The sequence below is a fragment of the Sorex fumeus genome, unplaced genomic scaffold, assembly GCF_029834395.1.
Source record: "Sorex fumeus unplaced genomic scaffold, SorFum_2.1 ptg000012l, whole genome shotgun sequence".
In the NCBI taxonomy this organism is placed as follows: Eukaryota; Metazoa; Chordata; class Mammalia; order Eulipotyphla; family Soricidae; genus Sorex; species Sorex fumeus.
Window position 1 is genome coordinate 2,127,133 of NW_026606069.1, and position 15,505 is coordinate 2,142,637.

General features: G+C 38.3%; 1 pseudogene; it reads left to right on the forward strand.

Annotated features, from left to right (window-relative positions):
* Positions 1-2,055: 2,055 nt before the first annotated feature.
* On the forward strand, positions 2,056-3,095 carry LOC130020486 (ribosome biogenesis protein NSA2 homolog; annotated as a pseudogene).
* The last annotated feature ends 12,410 nt before the right edge of the window (positions 3,096-15,505 follow it).

A 15,505-nucleotide genomic window follows, 5' to 3' on the forward strand; every position in this document is an offset into this window, starting at 1 on the left:
ATTAAAAGTCATTAATTTTTGCTTTAAGTTTATCATTTTCTTCCTCCTTCCTGCTTTGTACTCCTTCCTTCCTTCCTTCCTTCCTTCCTTCCTTCCTTCCTTCCTTCCTTCCTTCCTTCCTCCCTCCCTCCCTTCCTTCCTCCCTTCCTCCCTCCCTCCCTCCCTCCCTCCCTCCCTTCCTTCCTTTCTTCCTCCCTTTCTCCCTTCTTCCCACCCTCCCTCCCTCCTTTTCTTTCTTCCTTACCTTCTTTTTGTTTGGGGCCACACACTGCAGTCATCACAGATAACTTCTGGTTATGTGCTCAGAGATCACTCCTGGGGATATTTGAGGCAACGATATGGTGATGACAATGAAAACTTGTCAGCCTTATGCAAAGTAAGTGATCTGACCACTATACTATTGCTCCAGCCATTGAATCCCTTAAATTTTATGTGTGAATGAAACAATGAATATCAATATAAATTAGAAATGAATATGTCCAGAGCATGTGAGATTTGTTGTGGTGCGGGGGAACATACTTGGTGGTGCTCAGATGTTACTCCTGGTCTTGTGCACAAGGCAACATAATAAGATACTCTCCATGTCATGAGAAAATATTTTCAAATAATACATTAGATAAAGAACTAATATCCAAGATAGAGTACTCATAAAAATAAAAAACAAATTAATAACTCCATCAAAGAATGGGGATAGTATATAACTAGAAACTTCACTTAAAAAGATGTAGAGAGGATCAGTAGGTATATGAAAGAGCAATCGCTGATATTTATTATCTAGTAAATACACATAAATGAATAATGTGATTTTATCTCATATTGAGCTATCTCTTTGCATCCAGAAATTTAATGTTTCATGTTTTGATGAGCTGTGAATGCAAGGCATACATGCAAGCCAAGTGTTTTACAACTTAAACTATATCTCCAGCAAAAAGTGTCTATTTTTACCACAAAAATATTTATCTTTCCAAGAAAATTTTGTATAAACATGAAAACAGTGCATCAAACCATCAATAAATAAGCATAGCTTATATTTCTACAGTAAATCTTCGAATTCAAGTTTTAATATCATCATCACTTAAACAAGATTAAAGTGTATCAAATGTATAGTATTTGATTACAGATGTAAATTTTTACTTAAGGCCTGACAGTTATTTTAATTATCAAAATTAGATGCTTTAGTTCATTATTTATGATTCTTATCCATTTGAATAAAAAATCTTAACTAATCAAGCAGCATAGCTTAAAACTTACAAACAAAGCTAAAAACAGACTTTAGAAGTTGAAATGTCACTAACATAAGAAAGGATCTTTGTATGTTAGTAAGTACTGCGAAGGAAGGTCTTGTGGAGATGTAGTAAATTCACTTTCCTAAAATCAAGAACAACAGTGAAGGCCATAACATGGACCTTAGAGCTCTTCATGAAGGTCAGATTCCTCTACGTATCACTGAAGATATTTTTCCATAGGATTAAATTAGTGAGTACCTAGGAATGCATTTAATTTTCTATAAAGTCAAAGATAAAGGATTTGCTTTAATTCTGTAGAACAAAATTATGTATTTTTAAAACCCAACAATTATGCTTTTTTATTTTTGTCTAAGTAGCCAGACCTGCTAATTCCCCATGACCTTCTTCTTGTCTCCAAACTTGTAAGCCCAGAGAATGCAGAGGAACGGTATGATAATCCAGGGCAATGAAAATAGATGGAGCATTAGAGAAACAATCTAGGAGAGAAGATTTACAACTTGACCTTCTGATATACTTAGAACAGCATCATTAGCTGTCCTAATTACTTTTTTCTAGCAATTAGATTTTTTAGATCTTTTTTTATTCTCAAAGATACTCATTGCTTATATTATCAAATTCTTACCTTAGTTTTTTATATAGTTTATTTTTGTTACCCTGATTTTTAAAAAAATCTTTATTATTTTATATATTCAATTATTTCTTTCTAAAAGATGTTTTGAGTTTTATATGTTCTTTTGTATTTTGATTTAAAGAAAAGAATAAATGACTATCCAAAACATATAAACTTTAAAAAGAACATTAGTTGCTCATGAGTTTCAAATGCCAAAAGTTCAGTACTTTGGATACTTGGGCAGCTCTACCAGAAAGTCCTGAAGCCATAACAAAGCCACAAACTGAATGTATTGAGTAACACCTTAAGCACTATGGATATTATTTGAATTTCCATGAGAAAAAGAGAAAGAAGATCAAGAGGCTTAAGAGCCTTTAAAAAAAGCAAAAATGATGATTGGCCTGAAGGCTAAGCTCTATCATAAACAGTGTAGTACTGAAAAAATACAAATGAAAAAGACTGTTAAGATGCATGAAAGGAGAATTCCCAAAGGAAAGAATGATGGAAAGACAGTACAAGAAGCCATACCTGTATATCTGGGTGGAAAGAGGGATAAAGTCCTTTTCCATATGAATAAACAAAAACAACAACAAATAAATAGCAGGGAATTGGGAAGTTCATCTCCAAGGAGAAACAGAAGTATTAAACATTATTCAGACAGGAAAGAGAAAGAAGAAAGCATGAATGAGGATGGTTACTAAAGTTTACTTTGTTGTTGATGGCTTCACAAGAAACATAAATTTGAAAAATTCATTAGGCCAAAGGGCTGGAGCGATAGCACAGCGGGTAGGGCGTTCGCCTTACACGTGGCCAACATGGCCGGCCCGAGTTCGATTCCTCCGCCCCTCTGGAGAGCCCGGCAAGCTACCGAGAGTATTCGATATGCCAAACACAGTAACAACAAAGTCTCCAATGGAGACGTTACTGGGCCCGCTCGAGCAAATCGACGGTCAACGGGAGGGCCTTTACCTTTACCTTTACCATTAGGCCAATGGGTTTACATTTCAAAAAAGGGTTTGTAACACATCTTGAACTGAAAGTTACCTTTCGCCTGCCAACACTTGGTGCAAAAAAGATCCTTCATCTTCACTCTATGCTGCCTTGGTGCTCTCACCAAAGGTACAGTCATGAAGGTGAATATGAGCAAGTAGGGCCTTGTCACAGAGGGAGGCAAGGCTATTTGGGAAAAACATGTCCAGGTTACCAACAATTCTGAAAATGCACTCTTACTGGTTTGACAGTAACTTCATACAAATAACTCCTTATAATTATGAAAGACTGCATATCACTGAGGAGAGCCACCATTGACTACCAAAATGCCTAATATGTATGCAGTCATCAAGAAAAATGCATATGATGTTGCACAAAACATTAAAGTAAGTGATCGTGTTTTTTTTTCCAAAGAGCATTAATGGTAAGGTAGTTAAGGTTCTTGCCTTACATGCTGCTGATCCTCGCTTGATTCCCCACACCCCATATAGTCCCTGAAGTCCAGCCAGGAGTGATCCCTAAAAGCAGAATCAGGAGTTAGCCCTGAGTACAGCCTGGTATGGCCCAAGTACAAAAACTAAATTAAAATAAGGGCACTGATAGAATGCTGAAATATATAAAACATATGTTAGTAATATATCAATAATTTGATGCATATTAAGATTTTAACATTGAAAATCAATAAACGCAAGTTAGTACTTTCAGATTTTCTAAATTAATTCTAAACTCCATGTACCATTGTCTTCACTTTTTTAATTTCTAAGTCTACTTTTTAACACTTATTATCTTTTCCTCAGAATACTTCCAGTGGACTAGCCTTGAAGTTATTATTATCATAGGTCCTTTTTATTTATAGAGGTTAAGGGAACTCTAATTTTACCCACATTTTAATAAATGCTATACTCAATTTTTATGCTTTGAAAGAATGATGTTCCATGAACTCTCGTGGAAAAGCCACACATTCCTACCCAGCTGCTTTTGGGTTCAGCTTCCTAACCAGCCTGCACTGACTGTTGATGTTCTCTGCAATCTTAAGTTTCTTCCTAATAATAGTGGTAGGTAGTTAGTGGGAACTTTAAGAGACTATTGTAAACATTAAAGCACACACTGACCTCTTTGGGGGTCCTCTCTTAATGGAGTTTTCAACATCAAGTCGCACAAGATAGATGTATTTCTGACTCTAAGATTTTCCGTGGATGTGTGCTTGTGGTTGTGTGTGTATGTGTGTGTGTGTGTGCACACGCCTGTGTGAGTGCACGCATGCGCGTATGGCCATTAATTCAGGAGAATCTTCAGAGGCACTGAAACTGTTTGCCAAGATCTCTAACAAAGTATCAATTGATGTTATAAGCAACCTTGAGTAACAGAAGAACTTACATCACATTTTTCATGGTTAATAAGGAACCTCTTGTGATTTAAACGGTTTCATCAGAGAACGCACCATTTGGGTAAGATTTAGAAAGAAGTTTCTCTTTGGAATGCTCAGTAATATTTGGTGGGAAGAAGAAGAGGGGGGTGCAATACTTAAAATACTGGTGAATTTCAGCTATTGGGTTCTATCTTATGGGAATCGTTTGTTAGTTTCAGAGGTCACAATTACCAGCAAATTTCTCACTGTTTCAGTTCAGTCTTTTTCCCATAGCGGTCCTTCCTTCTCCACCCTTTTAAGCTGCTTGGCACTGGCACTTCCCGGTTTGCCATCCCAAACTTTCCCTGGCAAGCAAGGACTCCAGGCCACCAGCAGTTCAATTATCCTTCTGGTTGCAGCACAGGTGTCCATGTCCTTCTTTGAGCTCTGGAGCTTCCAAAGAGACAAAAACAAAAAAACCCAAAAACCAAAAAAAAAAAAAAAAAAAAAAACTTTCTCCTTCCTCTGGGCTTCTGCTAGCAAGTGTATCCGTGGAGTTAGCAATCTCAGCTGAGAGTGACCCTTTTCTCCTGGCGCGATCCCCACCACTCCCACCCGGCCCTCAGGATTCGCAGAGCCCTCCCCTGTCCTGCGCTCGGTTCCAGTTATCTGGCCGAGGAGATGCGGGGTCCACCTGGAGGCTGTGCCGCCGCCTCCGCCCGCGCAGCGTTCCCCGCGTGAGCGCTGGATTATTCCAGTCTTTGAGCATGGCAGATTTCCACCAGATGACATCATGGGAGCCGAGTGAGTGCGGGCTCCGAGAGCGGGACTGAGAAGGGGAGGGGGAGGCAGGGAGGGGAGAGGGCTGGGAAGCTGAGCCCCAGCCGGGCTGCCTGCCACCCAGCTGCATGGCCGCGAGCTCGCACGAGCACTCCGCCCGCAACTGACAAAGGATGGGGAGATGCCAGCGCTCGGGGCTGCTGGCTGCACGCCTGCAGGCGGCCGCCTGAGCGACTTCACCCTCCGCGGGTGAGTGATGGCCCTGCGCCTTCCGGCCTGGCAGTGAGCCCGCACCCCCGGGCCGGGTGTCCCGGCAGGTGTGTCCCCGAACCCGAGCGAAGCTTGAGCTCTAGAGCGCTGCTGGAGCACCAGCCCCGGCAGCAGGTGCCTTTGCTGGCGGATCCAGAGAGGAGGGGATGATGCCTCTGGCTGGGATTCTGAGCTGGGATTGGGAGCGACTCGCGGGCAGCAGGCTCAGCTCGGTAGAGTGGATTCTCCGGGAGCCTCCTGCCCTGGCTAGTTACCTTTGTTGCATCCCAGCGCCTGCTCCGCGCGCGCGAGTCCTTTCTGGTGGATGCCCAGTGCGAGGCGCGCTGTTTACACCAGCTCCACACTAGTCACAGAGCCGCACCCCTCGGAAAGCGCGGCATCAGTGACAGCCCCTTGGACAGGCTTGCGAGGTACTGGTGCGGGCTGGAAGGGGACCCGCACCTATGGTCCAGGGTGGTGCTGGGGGGCGAGGGAGGCGCTGTCAACCAGCTGGGCAACCTTTGTCTTGGGTTTAGCGCCTCTGCGCTCCAACCTGAGTCAGGTTTTCTCTTAACTGTGGAGTCAAATCTTATTGAGGCTCAAGCAAGCTTGGGCAAGAGATAATTGGTTTTCTGCTCCAGGAGGGACTGAGAGCCGGGGACTTAAAATAGGAGAAGGGTGCTGCGCGCAAAGGTGAGTGTGACAGCTATCCCGGTGTAGAGCGAACTTCTTAAACTCCAGAAAGTGACATGACCCACGGAGGCAGAGAGGCACCCAAGTTCTGTTACCCAATGGTATGGGTAGGGGGCAGCTTAGCGAGACTCACTCTCAGTCTTGTTTTCGAAGCTTTGGTTTTAAGGATTGTTGTGGCAGGTGAATGGAGTTAGGGAGACTAGCGTCTTCCTGGCAAACCCTTTTTAATTAAGTATTTCAGAAGAGATTCGCTTGCTTAACGTTTCTGAGATGGGTGTGTGGTCTATTGTGCAGCATTGTGGACAGAGAAGAGATTCAAACCTTGCTCTAGCATCTTACTTATTAGAGTTTCATTCTTCGTAAGTGTTAGGAACCCGATACTCCTGCTCCTCCCTTTCTACCCTCCTTTAGTTTCTGCTATCTGGAAAGAGTTCTTTCTACTCTAAGATCCCAGAGAAGTGCCAATATTTATAGAAGTGTTTTGTTTGAATATCGATTTATTTCCAAAAGAAACATTTTATGAAAAAAAAAGACGCACGAAAATGTAACTTTGCTAAATTGAAGTTTCTTTTTTGCGTTATTTGCTTTTATTTACTTTAATTGAAAATATTTAAATTTTAAGGTATTTTATAATTATGGTAATTATGAATTTAGTGTCTCATAAATCATTTCTAAATGCTAAGCTGATTTTTGGTGTAAAATCATGCTGCCGGTTCAGTATCTAGCAATGCTAGAGAATAAGAGAGACACAGAAATCGGTTATAAATTCAGAGGAGTGCTTTATTTTAGAAAAACAGAAAAGTTTCTTTTACTTGTTTAATTTTGTTTTGGGGGTACACACAGTTGTGCTTAGGGCCTTAGTCCTGGCTTTGCACTAGAGGTCACTCCTGGCAGAACTCTGGGACACCATATGTAATACTTGGGATAAAACCGTGGTCAGCTGAATGCTGGCCAATCCCCTTATCCATGTATTATTTCTCTGTCCACAGAAAACAATTTTTTTCTATTTTTCTTAAAGATCAACAATCTTAATGATTTTTTTTCTAAAGTAGAAATATGAAAGTAAATTTCCCTGGTCAGGAATTAGGCACTGTTTTTCTGACAAAATTTGAGGTCTTTTCAGAACTCACATGTTGAAAAATTAGAGAAATAAGAAATGTGAAATATGAAAAAGGAAGGAGGTAAGAAAATTCGGTGGTTTAACTAAATGTCAGTGGTAGATCTAAAATGTGTTTAGTGGAGGTCATATTAGTTTGTTTTGGGAATAGTTCATGTTAAGTTTTACAGGCTTGGCCTCTTCTTCCAGGAAGTAGAAGATTACATCTTTGATTTTGTTATATTGTTGTATGTTGTTATATGCTGTAATCTTGTTAAAATTATGTTGTATATTACATTGAGAATGCAGTGGTCTGATTAAAGAGAGCTTCTCTTTATTTACGACTTAAAAGGTTATCAGCAAATTTTTCTTTTGCAATTCAAGATAATTTCTCATTCTTTTTCTCTTGAATCTTTATCACAAAGGTATTTATGTGTTTTCTTTTTTACTTTATTACATTAATTTCTTTATAATGATGTTTAAGGAATTGCATTGCAGGCTGTTGAGAACCTGTTGCTTATGTTGGCTGTTCTCTACAAATGCTATAATACCAAATCTCTTTTGAAAATGAATTTTTTGTCTGATGATGTGCTACAAGATGAAGTATACCCACCAAATAGAGATTTTTATAAAATGCATATCTTATTCTGATGAGTCTGCTAGAATCATAAGAAGAATATATGTTACTAGGTCATAGTTTTGTCAAGTAATACTTTTTTTAATAATCAGATGTTTTATTTTCTTTATATGGGTATTATTACTTTATTTCTTTATATGGGTATTCTTTATATGGCTATTAAGGGTAACAGGCCATATTTTATTTATGAAATTTTTCATTTTATTTAGAAATTCTTTCATCCAAAAAGGTGAGAAATGTTCTAGTTCTTCAAAATAGATACACTAGAATATGTGAGGAAGTCCTCAGAGTTTAGGCATACTTTGATAAATATTTATGATTTGCATGATACATATATGTTTATAGCATTGATTTGTAAATACATGAATCAAAATTACGTCCTTTAAATAAAGGTAAAGGCCCTACCGTTGATCGTCGATTTGCTTGAGCGGGCCCAGTAACGTCTCCATTGGAGACTTTGTTGTTACTGTGTCTGGCATATCGAATACTCTCGGTAGCTTGCTGGGCTCTCCGAGAGGGGCGGAGGAATCGAACTCGGGTCGGCCATGTTGGCCGCGTGTAAGGCGAACGCCCTACACGCTGTGCTATCGCTCCAGCCCTTCTCAAAACATTCTTTAAAGTATTTCTTATTTTGTTATGTAGAACTCATTTGGGAAAGATAGCAGCAGGAAGAAAGGGTTTTCTTTAAAAGACATAAAGAATACTACAATTCATTGCTAAGCAATAGTGATATTTCAAGGTCATGGAAAAGTGCATCATGTCAGAATGCTGGAAACTTTCCGAGTAAAGATTATGAATGAAGTTTTGCCATTCGGTAGCCTCTTGCTTCCATTGTTTCGATTATTTGATTTAATAGTTGATCTCCATGATTCAGTAAAGCTCTCTTCACTTTTCTTGGGACAAAATTTACCTTAGTCTAAATCAGCAGTTTGTTTTATGGGGTTTTCCTATGGTGTAATTTGAATTCTAGTCAAAGCATGCCTTATGAATTACAAAATATTATTACTTTATTTTTTGCTTCCAGTCAAATGTTCATCAAACTGATTAATAAAACAGAAGTCTTGCCTTAAAGGTTCGGGCATGACAGCTTTTTCTGGAACTACAGGTTAGGACTGTAAACCAACAGTTATGGGATAGTTGAAAATAATTAGGAACATGACAATACATAATTGAGTATAGAATTTTTGCTAGGTATTGTCTTTTGTTGTTATTCTTTGGATTTTGACTTCCATTAAATATCTCTACTTCTTTCCTTGGAAATAATATGTCTTCATCTCTAACTGATTTGTTTTGCATTTGTCTTAGTTTTTCTTCATGGATGGTCCGTGATATATATATATATATATATATATATATATATATATATATATAGTCTTTACTTTTTCAGACTGACCTGCCTTAGTTTTATTGAGATATGGGTTAATGTCTTTCATGTGATAAATGCATGGCCTTCAGCTCTCTTCCATTCTTTTTCCAAAGAAGAAATATGTTTGACTCTTGAACTTCTTTTATTATTTTCCATTATTTTAGACTCTCCATTGCATTTTCTTATTTTTGAATGTGCGTTCTATGTTCTTTTCCATAAATGCTAAATTGTGACTTGCCTTTTTTTCTTATGTTCTTTTGAACAATATAATCAAAATTATTTTAGAAGTCTTTGTTTTGTTCTTGCTAATGTTGATAAATGAAATATAATAAGTTTGTTTTTCACTGTCTTCTTACTCTTAACTCCTAATGAAAACCATAAAGTTGTCAGAGTTTCCTGTTGGCATACATATAAACGGAGATAGCTTATACTATAACTCTCTCTAAGTAAGTTGAACTGATTCTGTGCTAATCAACTTCCCCTGCCAGAAAATCCAGCTGCTAAGGTATAGGTATCTTGATCTTTCCCTGGTTCATTCCACTTTGAATTCAGAGTAAGACTTTGAAAATTGTGTTCCTCTTTTTAGAAGTCTCACTCTTTCTTTCTTTGTCTCCAATTATATGTGCACTTTGACACAACAGCCCCAGTGTCATATGGATGAAACCAGTCAAGTATAGCTTCACCATTTATTATTTCTCACTGGGATTATAACATTTCTAACTTTGTTCATCTCCAGCTGTACAAGACTGCCAATTTTTTACTGGATTTCCTCTCTCATAACAGAAGTCCTCTGCTTTAGCAAAGTCCCTATTTTCATTCTCTGGCTATGTGTCTAAGTTGACAAATGTCATCGTCACTCCCCATGGTAGGTGAGGGAAGGCATGCTAAATTCAGCTTATTTTTTCAACACATCTTTCAACTGGAATTTTGCTTTGTCTTGTGTTTTTTGCTTTGTGATATTATTTTTTTGCAGGGGTTGGGGGGCTCGCCTGACTGTGCTAAGGGCTATCTCTGCTTCTGCATTCAGTGATCACTTCTGGTGGAGCTCTGTGGAACCTTATGGGATGCCAGAATTAAACACAGCTTGGCTGCATGTAGGCCCAACTCACTGTATTATCTTTTTAGCTCCCTCTCTCTGGAATTTTGAACTCTCTAGTTATGGTTTGTTCAGAAGCTCCACAAGTTTGTTGTTTTGTTTTCCCTTTTTGGGTCATACCTGGTGATACACAGGGTTTACTCCTGGCTCTGCACTCAGAAATAACTCCTGGAAGTGCTCAAGGGACCAAATGGGATGCTGGGAATCAAACCCGGGTCAGCAACTTGCAAGGCAAAAACCCTTCCCGCTCTGCTATAGCTACAACCCCTCCACAAGTATTTTTAACAGACTTTTTTTTCTCCTTAAGCAGGTAGGGCGTTCGCCTTACAGGCGGCCAACATGGCCGACCCGAGTTCGATTCCTCCGCCCATCTCGGCGAGCCCGGCAAGCTACCGAGAGTATTCGATATGCCAGACACAGTAACAACAAAAGTCTCCAATGGAGACGTTACTGGGCCCGCTCGAGCAAAATTTTGATTTGGGGATGGAAGAGTTGGGCCACACCTAGAATTGCTTAGGGCTCATTCCTGGCAGTGCTCAGGGTCCTCACATACAACAAAAGTGCCTTAACCACTGTACTATTACTCCAGAAGCTTTTTTCCCATATTCTTACTCTTTTAGTTGTTCTTAGTGGTACAGTAGGTCTACTGTGAATTATTTCAGCATAACCATGAGCTGAAGTGGTTCCAGTCTACAGTGTCCTAAGAAACAGTGAATTCTAAATCCATTTGATGTTAAAAGTGTTACTAAATTCTCAGGGATGCAGAGATAGTATGAAAATTAAGGTGCATGTCATGCATGCGATGAGCCTCAGTTTATCACAAGGGTAGTCCAAGTTTGATTTTCAAATGTTACCAGATTGACAGGGATGGAGAGGTAGTATGAAGGTTCATATGAAGGTAGTATGAAGGTTCAGATGCATGTCATACCTGTGACCAAGATCAGTTCATCACGGATATAGCCCAAATAAATAATTCCCAGCACTACAGGGTGTAAACAACTCTGCATTCTGGGGTCCTGAAATGTGTGTCTACCCCTCTGTTTGGGCAGGTGGGACTTGTCAACGCTGAAAGCCAGTGATTAAAACAGTAAATTCAAATTCATGAAATATAATAAATTGACAAAAATCTTTTTTGATCCTAGGAGTGATGTACACACATATAAAATACACACATACAAATAACAACCTTCTGAATCTAAGTAGCTCATGTTTTCCAAATCATTTCATTTGAAAAGCAATGCTACATATAAGGAGTGGATACAATACGTAAACCCCCTCTTAGAAATAATTTCCCTTTGTTTCACAAAATTTTACTCTGAAAAGCAACTGATATACCAGACAATTTGTTACATGTATATTTTAGAGTTAATGGATTAATAAATAGTAAGGTAAAGGTAAAGGCCCTCCCGTTGATCGTCGATTTGCTCGAGCGGGCCCAGTAACGTCTCCATTGGAGACTTTGTTGTTACTGTGTCTGGCATATCGAATACTCTCGGTAGCTTGCCGGGCTGTCCGAGAGGGGCGGAGGAATCGAACTCGGGTCGGCCATGTTGGCCGCTTGTAAGGCGAACGCCCTACCGCTGTGCTATCGCTAGTCCCCAATTAGTTGTTTTTATTGTGTTAATAAAATTAAATTGCTACTGTATTACAGAATTTTGGATTCCTATTTTACTGGTTTTGCTAATTTCACCAAAATATGCAATTCAAGGAAATAGAAATAACTTATTTCTTACCTCAACTTATATTCCCTATGATATGATATTTCTTAGTAATATGCCTTGATATATCTCAAAGTAATCTAGCACATACAGTGTAAAGAGATGTTTAAATATTTATCATAATATACAAAACTACTATCATTAACATCTTCTATGTTAGTGAGATAATGTAGTTTATTTTAATAGATTGCTCTAAAATTTTATGATGTATAAAATCTCTTAAAAGCAAGTCATTAAAATCATTCATTAGGGCCTGGAGAGATAGTATAGCAGATAGAGCATTTGCCTTGCACATGGCTGACTGAGTTTGATCCCTAGCATCCTATACAATCCTTTAAAGCACTGTCAGGAGTTTAACCCTAGCATCACTGAGTGTGGCCCCCCCAAAAATAAATAAGTAAACAAAAAAACCCACTCATTAGTAGATAAAATTAAGCCTTGATCAGTCACAACTGAATAAATTAATTGGGTATTATTAAGATAGTGAATTTTTAGAAAATATAAGTTACAGTCTAAGACTCTTGGTTCTTAGAACATTCGTGTTAAAGGATAATCATTCTTAGAAGATGAATCTTAAGAATAAGTCCTTCCTTAGTCAAGTAGACAAAGGTTTAAAAATTAGTTTCTAGTAAGTATAATGTTACTATGAATTTCTATAGACCTTAGTAATGAAAATGTCATAGTTGTAAATTCTAGAAATTGTTAAAAAATGATGAGAAAATTGTTTTCATTATAAATTGCATATTAGTCCAGAAAGCCTTAAATATAGTTAAGAGATGTGCAAATGGGAATCTTAATGTTAGAAGTCTAGTTACAATAGTATTCTTGTATACAATAAAGTGTAGCTCTAAACTATTGACAGTGTTACAGAACTATAGTTAGTTTCTCTCCTACTCTTTTCCTTTACTTAGAATATTTTCATAGTCTACACACTTCTGATAAGTTGATGTATTTTTACAATAAAATATAAATAAGTAGCAACTAAAATGTGAATATATGAAGAAAAATTAAATAGCATATTAAAACATTAAAAATGAAGTTATTTTGTGGGTGATTGTCACTATTTAACAGTTTTCTACATAAAGATTAAATTACGTAAAAATAAAAGTGGTACTTCTATTTTATGCTGTTATTTTACTCCATATAGTGACAACTAATACAAAGATTTCTTTGAAGAATTTGCCTCATAAATTAAAGACGTGTGCTTCTTACTTACCGAGATTGAAGAATTAATATTTGTCTTAAATTATTGAATACCTTTACTAACTTGTATCAGTGAATTACTAAGAGGAAAATTGAATATTGCCAAGTGTTATTTTGATGTGCTTATAAGGAGACCAAAAAACAATCCATATTTCTCCCCCCCTCCTGTTCTTTGAGTGATGCCAGCAGTCATATCAATCTATGCTCAAACCTCACAAGTCCCTCAGTCCATCATGCACTTTAGTCACTTAGCAGCTGTGGTGTGATTTTGATGATGTGCATGTCACCATATGGGTGCTCAGAGGGTGTCTCTGTTTTTAAAGATAAAATGCTTTTTTGCTAGTTCATTTTTTCACTTAAGAAAAGTGATTTTCTTTGATAAAGGTGCAAGTAATGTGAAGTGGAGTAAGGAAAGCCTCTTTAATAAATTGTGTTGGCATCACTGGACGGGTACATGCAAAAAAATAGGCTCAGAACTCTGCCTAACACCATGTACAAAAGTAAGATCAAAATGGATTAAAGACCTCAACATCAGACCAGAAACCATAAGGTACATTGAAGATAAAGTTGGCAAAACCCTCCATGACATTGAAGCTAATGGTATCTTCAAAGATGCCACGCCACTGGCCGAGCAAGTGAAAACAGAGATAGATAAATGGGACTATCTTAAACTAAGAAGCTTCTGCACCTCCAAAGAAACAGTGACCAAAATACAAAGACAGTCTACAGAATGGGAAAGGATATTCACCGAATACACATCTGACAAGGGGTTGATATCCAGGATATACAAAATACTGGTTAAACTCCACAAGAAGAAAACATCCAACCCCATCCAAAAAAGGGGCAATGAAATGAACAGAAACTTTCTCAAAGAAGAAATCCGAATGGCAAAAAAGCACATGAGAAAATGCTCTACATCATTAATCATCAGGGAGATGCAGATCAAAACCACAATGAGATACCATCTCACACCTCAGAGACTGGCCCACATTCAAAAGAACAAAAGCAACCGATGCTGGCGTGGATGTGGCGAGAAAGGGACACTCCTTCCCTGTTGGTGGGAATGTCCACTGGTTCAGCCCTTCTGGAAAACAGTATGGACGATTCTCAAAAAATTAGAAATTGAGATCCCATTTGAGCCAGCAATACCACTCCTGGGAATATATCCCAGAGAGGCAAAAATGTATAGTCGAAGTGACATCTGCACTTGTTTGTTCATTGCAGCACTCTTTACAGTAGCCAGAAACTGGAAGAAACCTGAATGCCCAAGAACAGATGACTGGTTAAAGAAACTTTGGTACATCTACACAATGGAGTACTATGTATCTCTTAGAAAAGATGAAGTCATGAAATTTACATACAAGTGGTACAATATGGAAAGTATCATGCTAAGCGAAATGAGTCAGAAAGAGAGGGATAGACATAGAAAGATTGCATTCATCTGGGGGATATAAAGTAACAAAGTATGAGATTAATACCCAAGAATAGCTGAGATCAGCACCAGGAGGATTACTTCATAACTTAGAGGCTAGCCGGGTATCCTAGAGGAAAGGGCAGTTCAGATAGAGAAGGGAGCACCAAATAAAGGATGTTTGGAGGATCCTCCCAGGAGGGGAGATGCATGTCGAAAGTAGACTATGGACTGAACATGTTTGCCACTCAATGCCTCTTTTGCAGACCACAACACCCAAAAGGAGAGAGAGAACACAGGGGATTGCCCTGCCTCAGAGACAGGGGGGATGGGGGGATGGGGGTGGGTGGGATATTATCCATGGTGGTGGAAAATGGGCACTGGTGGAGGGATGGGTATCTGATCATTGTATGATTGAAACCAAAGCACAAAAAATTGTAAATCTACAACTTAAAAAAAAATAAAATAAAATAAAGGGGGAAAAAAAAAGAAAAGTGAGTTTACAGGGATCGCTTGTTAAAAACAATTTGACATTTGATTTAAGCAGGACTCAGTTTCTCTACTAAGGAATGGGAAAAAATGAGAATTGGGAAAGAACCTAGACTCCAAGGCATTTTGAATTATTTTGAAATCTCCCAATAATCACTAATGAGAGCATACCAATCAAATTTCCTGTTATGTTTAAATGTTGACATTTCTACAGTAACACTTGGATACTAATAGCATGATCCTAGTACAGTTTTTATGAAGAGAGATGGTAGTACTGTATAAATTCACCAACAGAATTAGATCATTCTTTTATCTAAGCTAATAAAGTGCTCAGGTATAATTCTATTGATATATGTAATAAATTCAATTTTTTTTATTAAATCACACTGACAAACACATTTAAAAAGTTGTTCAGGATTGAATTTCTTATAATGTTCCAACATGCGTTCCATCAGCAGTGTGCTTCTTTCTAAATGACAGTGTGCTTCTGTCTAAATGACAGGAGCAGGAACTTAACAGGTACTGTTTCAAGTACCCTACAAACCTCAGGGTGAATCTAGAGGCAGGCCAGC